The 6,000-nt window shown below is 42.8% G+C and overlaps 1 protein-coding gene across 5 annotated transcripts in view; it reads left to right on the top strand.

The window, feature by feature from the left end:
- Positions 1-436: 436 nt before the first annotated feature.
- Positions 437-6,000, top strand: part of ZNF566 (zinc finger protein 566) — a 46,933-nt gene continuing 41,369 nt past the window's right edge. The window contains exon 1 of one of the 5 annotated variants that reach the window (XM_070398454.1): positions 437-900. The gene's annotated coding sequence lies outside the window, so the exon portion shown is untranslated. Of the gene's footprint in view, positions 901-983; positions 1,045-1,853; positions 1,983-6,000 lie in introns of those variants that run through there. The other 4 variants (XM_070398456.1, XM_070398451.1, XM_070398453.1 and 1 more) reach the window with 4 other exon arrangements.

Here is a 6,000-nt window from a genome sequence, read left to right as displayed (position 1 = left end):
GATTCTGTCTCATCATTGATGTTTCTATCTCTCCTCTAAAATCTATAAAAACATTAAATAATTTATTAGCTCAATTATGTAACCTTTCTCCCATCAAATTAAAAAAATGCAATCACTGTGATATATACCGTGATACTTATTTAAACTTTCAATTATACACACACCCATACAAAATCCTGAATCCAGTTTCTCCCTCTGCGACGCCCAACTCGCTCCCCTCCCCTCCTCCACCCCCCTCTCTCTCTTACTTTTTTCTAGCAAAGCCTGCCTCACCCCTGCCTTATTCTCCTCAGGCCAAGACATTTCATACAAAAGTCAGCTCAGAATGCCAGCCTCTTTCGCAATTTCGGAAACTCCTCCTCTTTGGCCTTCCCTATCCCGTTTCACGATTAGCGATTCCTCCTTACCAGCCTCCCCATTCCCTTTGCAGGATCCTAGTCTGCCTCCCCTTCAGCCTCCCGGTCGGGCTCTGGGACTCAGAAACTTAGGTCCCACAACTCCTCTGCGCGGAAGAACCCCAAGCAAAGTTACTTCGGCACGCAGGCCAAAGCAGGGCCCAGGACACCGTGCGCTCCCAGAAATGTCCGCGGCGTAGCCGGCGCAGGCTGAAGAATCAGGGCCCCGAGCTACATTTCCCAGAAGCGCCGGCGGCGCGTCTTCTCTTTCCTGGGGAACTAGCCTCTTCCCGGGGCTGTCCTACTGCTGGGTCGTACGGCGGATAAGGGAACGAAACCCATCGAACGCGTCCGAGTGGCCTTTTTCAGGAGCCACGGCCGGAGGGACGCCAGGCTCCCTGAGGCCTCCGGTGCGCCGTTGGGTGAGGGAGCAGTCGTTTCGGCTGGGACGCAGTTAAGCGCGGACGGAAATCCTGACGCTCAAGAGCCATCTTGCCCGCCCCAGGTAGGTCTCTGACTGCATTGCCCAGAGGACTCCTCAGCGTAACGGGATTCTCGCGTTAATTCAGCCTCTAAGTCACGCGCTGGCGGGACCCTCGGGTCTACACCAGCAACTGCTACAGTTCTGTGGAGGGGCTCTGCTGCTGAGGTGAGGAACGCAAGGAGGCGGCGAGACCGGAGCCTAGGCTTTGTACCCGGGAGATCAGATTTAAATGGTGTGATTTCGTCCATGTGGCGACTGACCGCGTGGGTGTGACTTGCTATTACCGTGTGCAGCGGTGTCGGCGAGCCAGCGACTGCTGGTGTGACAGGACGGTACTGTGTGTGTGTGTGTGTGTGTGTGTGTGTGTGTGTGTGTGGTTGGAGCCACGTGCAGCTTTGTATGTGCAGGTGTGGAGACCTTTTGGCTCGGGGGGTGTGATAGCGTTTGTCCCCGTCGGGGTGTGTGAGTGTGTGACCGCGTGCTGTGGAGAGTGCATGTAGGGGTACCTGTGAATACCGTGTGATTTTATCTGTTTAGTGTGATTGTGACTCTGCGACCAAGTACAGGTGTGCGATGCTTGTGACCCTCTGAAGCCCTGTGTGTGCGGCCCTGTTGCTTTGATTGTGGGTTACTTCTAGCTTTATGTTCCCATAGTGGTTATGTGATTTGCGAGACTGGATAAATGTATGAGGTTTTTCATTTATTTATACCTCTCTAAGCATTATACTGTAGTTTTCCCTGGTTTTTAAACTTTATATGAATGCTCTCCTTTATCTTTTATTTTTGCTTATTTGTACAATTGTTTTTGAGGATTTCCCATATTAGATATAATAGCGGTTCCTTCATAAAAAAATATGTATTGATTTTAGAGAGAAAGGGAGAGGGATAGAGATAGAAACATCGATGGCAGAGAAACATTGATTGGCTGCCTCCTCCCTCCCTCTCCACCGCCTCCTCCCAAATTGAGCCTGAAACCCCAGCATATGCCCTGACAAGGAACCTGTGATTTCTAGGTTCATGGGTTGATGCTCTAGGTTTCAGCTGGGACGCAGTTAAGCGCGGACGGAAATCCTGACGTTCAAGAGCCATCTTGCCCGCCCCAGGTAGGTCTCTGACTGCACCAGCTGGGCTATTACTCATCCTTTCTAGTACTGATGGATTTGAGTTATTTTCGAGTCTGTTTTACTTTATAAGCAATGCTGTGCAAACATTCTTTTACATAGGTACACGTGCCTGAGTTTATCTACCAATGGAATTACTGGGCTGTATAATACCTTCCGCTTTACTAAATAATATTTGCCAAAATGGGTGTACAAATTTATATTTGCACAGCAGTGTTTGAAGCATTTCATTGTTCTATATCCCTACCAAAATGTGGTTCTGATAGCTTTTCTTTTTACAAAGTCCTATTTTCTTTTTAAAATCTTATTGTTGAAAGATTTATATACTTTCTCCTTTTCCCCCATTGACCCCTTATAGCCCCCCCTCCCCGGTTCTGATAGTTTTAAAAACATTTTTATGAGATATAGTATATATATATATAGTAAAGTGCACAGAAGTTAAGTATACAGCTATATAACAATTTCCTGCCCAGAACTTTCCTTCAAACCCCTTCCCAGTTATTTTTCCTCCCAGAATCACAATCAGAAACCTATCCCCATTAGTTAATTTTACCGATTCTTGAATTTCATATTTAAATAGAATTATATAGCATGTACTTTTTTATGCCTGGCTTCTTTTGTTCCACATTATGCCTGAGATTCATCCATGTTGTTGAATATAATTGTACTTAGTGCTCATTACATTTGGGGATATACTAGTATTGCAGTTTAGTAATTAATTATATTGTTGATGGACATTTGCTAGTTTCCAGGTTTTGGCTATTACAAATTAGTTAGTGGTGGGTACCAGGTTTTTCCTATGTAAAATTACTATTTTCCCTTTTTAATTAGTATCTTGTGGGAAGATGCTTTGAGACTATGCAAAAATAATATTTCTCATCATACTTTCACCCAATAAATTTAACATTCATTGGTAATTCTTGTTTGTAATAATTATTACTGTGATGTTTGCCTAGTGGTGATTTTCTCTTTCCATCAGTCCTTCTACATTTATTAATTTAAATTCTACTCTAAGGCCTGGCCAGCCGGCATAGCTCAGTGGTTGAGTGTCAACCTCTGAACTAGATCATGGTTCAATTCCTGGTCAGGCACATGGCTGAGTTGCGGGCTCAATCCCCAGTAGGGGGCATGCATGAGGCAACCAGTCAATGATTCTCTCTCATCTCATTGATGTTTCTATCTCTCTCCCTCTCCTTTCCTCTCTGAAATAAATAAAAATATATTAAAAAAATAAATTCTACTGTAAGGAGGAAATGTTCTTTATTCCTCATGTGTTTATTTGATTATTTATTTATGGACTCATGGTTATTTTATTCTTTGAGTATTAATTCAGTATTATTATATACTAGAGACCCGGTGCATGAAATTCATGCACTCCAGAGGGGGGCGCGTGTCCCTCAGCCCAGCCTGCACCCTCTCCAATCTGGGACCCCTCAGGGGATGTCCGACTGCGGTTGGACATCCCTCTCACAATTTGGGACTGCTGGCTCCCAACCGCTCGCCTGCTTGCCTGCCTGATTGCCCCTAACCACTCCCCTGCTGGCCTGGTCATCCCTAACTGCCCTTCCTTGCAGGCCCGGTCACCCCCAACTGCCCTCCCTGCCAGCCTAGTCGCCCCTAACTGCCCTCCCTGCAGGCCCAGTCCCCCCCAACTCCCCTCCCCTGCAGGCCCGGTTGCCCCCAACTGCCCTTCCCTGCTGGCCTCTTCGTCCCCAACTGCCCTACCTTGCTGGCCATCTTGTGGTGGCCATATTGTGACCATATGGGGGCAGCCATCTTGTGATGACATGGGCGTGGCCATCTTGTGCAAGGGCATGACAGTCAATTTGCATATTACCTCTTTATTATATAGGATTTTATTGCTAAATTGTTCCAGATTTGGCCATTAAGAACTCCTTCTTGTTGACTCCTGTGTCCTTTCAACATGCCATTTTTTTAGTGCTTTCTTACTTTCTGGCACCATGATGTTCCAGGCTTATCTTGTATTTTTCCTCCTCCAGCCCTGGCATCAGCAATTTTCCAAGGAGCCCTCGTATATTTTATTGCAGAATGGATTTATAAACCAAGCTCTGGGCACTAGGTTTGCTCATTGTTACCTTGGTGTAATTGATGTAGTTTTGTCAGTGGACAAAACTAGAATATATACATCTATGTCTGTCTATCTACCTACCTATTAATTTGTATATATTAAAAAGCCACTATTTAAAACTTTCTATTCCAACCCAGTACCACAGGATTCTGTCAAGAACTGTGAAGTGTCTGAGATTTCACCATACCTGAATGTTAACAAGTTAGCTGGCCACAGTTTCACAGTTGCTGGTAGAAGATGTGAGACTTTCAGGTCAGAAATGAAAGACAGTTTATTGCTTATAGCAAAAGCCAAAGTGTCAACATTGCCTTGCATTGGCTCTCTTGCACCCATAGGGTGATGCAATTACACAGGTATTTGTGTGCTCCCATGAATTTAGGGAACCTGAATCTTATGTAGTGGGCAATAAGCATGCCTTCCCTTTGCTCTGAAGAGAGAATATCTCTGCCTTTCAAGGCTGTTCACTACATAAACATTTTGGAGAAATAGTACAAGATAATAATTCTAGTGCTTTCGATGGCAAGATGTGCAGAAACATGCAAGACACAAGGAGAATTGTTTCCCATCAAATTTGGCCATTTCCTTATTTGTAACTCCTTTCTCCAACAATGAGAAACCTGATTCTAGTGTCATTTTTTTTTTTTTTTTTTTTTTTACTCATACCCTAGAATACATGTAAAGTAGTTTCAGAATTGCTAACTCATACTTATATTAAAAAACCCACAAATTTACCCCAGCCTGTGTGGCTATGTGGTTGACATCGACCTATGAACTAGGAAGTCATGGTTCTATTCCGGGTCAGAGCACATGCCCTGGTGCAGGATTATTCCCCAGTAGGGAGCATGTTAGCAAGCAGCAGATCAATAATTCTCTCTCATCATTGATGTTTCTGTCTTCCCCTCCCTTCCTCTCTGAAATCAATAAAAATATATATATTTAAAAACAACAAATTTACTAACTACAATAAAGTATTTCTGTGCATTTTTTTCTTTAACTCTACAGTATATGCTCAAAAACTATTTCTAATTTTATTCTTTTCTTTGCCTTCCTCTTCAGTGTAGTTTTGTTACTCATTTTTCATATGTTTAGCTTTGTTTGTACACTTTGGTTTCCCCCACATCCTGGTTGATTGTTGCATGTCGCAGTATTTTGAGTATGAAAACATTAATGTGGTTCCTGTCTACTCCCTATACATAATCAATCTCATTAGTTTCTGCTTTGTCCTTCTGCTATTTATTTTGCACAAATGAATAGGGACATGTATTCTTTCAAATGTTCTCTTTTTTGCAATCGACCTGAAGATTATATGGTAAGTTAAATAAGCCAGTCAGAGAAAGACAAATACCGTATGATCTCACTTATATGTGGAATCTAATGAACAAAATAAACTGAGGAACAAAATAGAAACAGAGGCATAGATATATGGAACAGACTGATAGCTGTCAGAGGGGAGAGGGAGGGATGAAAGAAGGTGAACGGATTAGCCAAAGAACATACAGTATATGCATAACCCATAGACACAGACTACAGTGATGGCCAGAGGAAAGGAGGAGCAGGGGCTGGGTGAAGGAGGGGGGAAGAGGAGAGGGAATGGGGATATCTGTGATAGTGTCAACAATAAAAATAAAGAAAAATAAAATCAGAAAAAAATAGCATACTGTTTTGAACATTGCTTATTTCACTCAATGATATATACTGGACATTACTCCATCAAAATTCAAAGAGATACTCATAGCTTTTGTTTATATAGTTGCATAAAAATATTCCAGTATATACATTTATCATAGTTTATTCAACCACTCTCTTATTATGGATATTTTTTGAAGAAAAAAACATGGTTTACAGAGATCAAGCAATGAAAGTTTGAAGTTCCTCAAGGAGACTCTTCAGATCAAATGATTTACTAATTCC

The sequence above is a fragment of the Myotis yumanensis genome, unplaced genomic scaffold (assembly GCF_028538775.1).
Source record: "Myotis yumanensis isolate MYYU_CA2020_CCGP unplaced genomic scaffold, mMyoYum1.0.hap1 SCAF_18, whole genome shotgun sequence".
In the NCBI taxonomy this organism is placed as follows: domain Eukaryota; kingdom Metazoa; phylum Chordata; class Mammalia; order Chiroptera; family Vespertilionidae; genus Myotis; species Myotis yumanensis.
The sequence above is the reverse complement of the archived record's forward strand: the minus strand, read 5'-3'. Positions and strand labels throughout refer to the sequence as shown.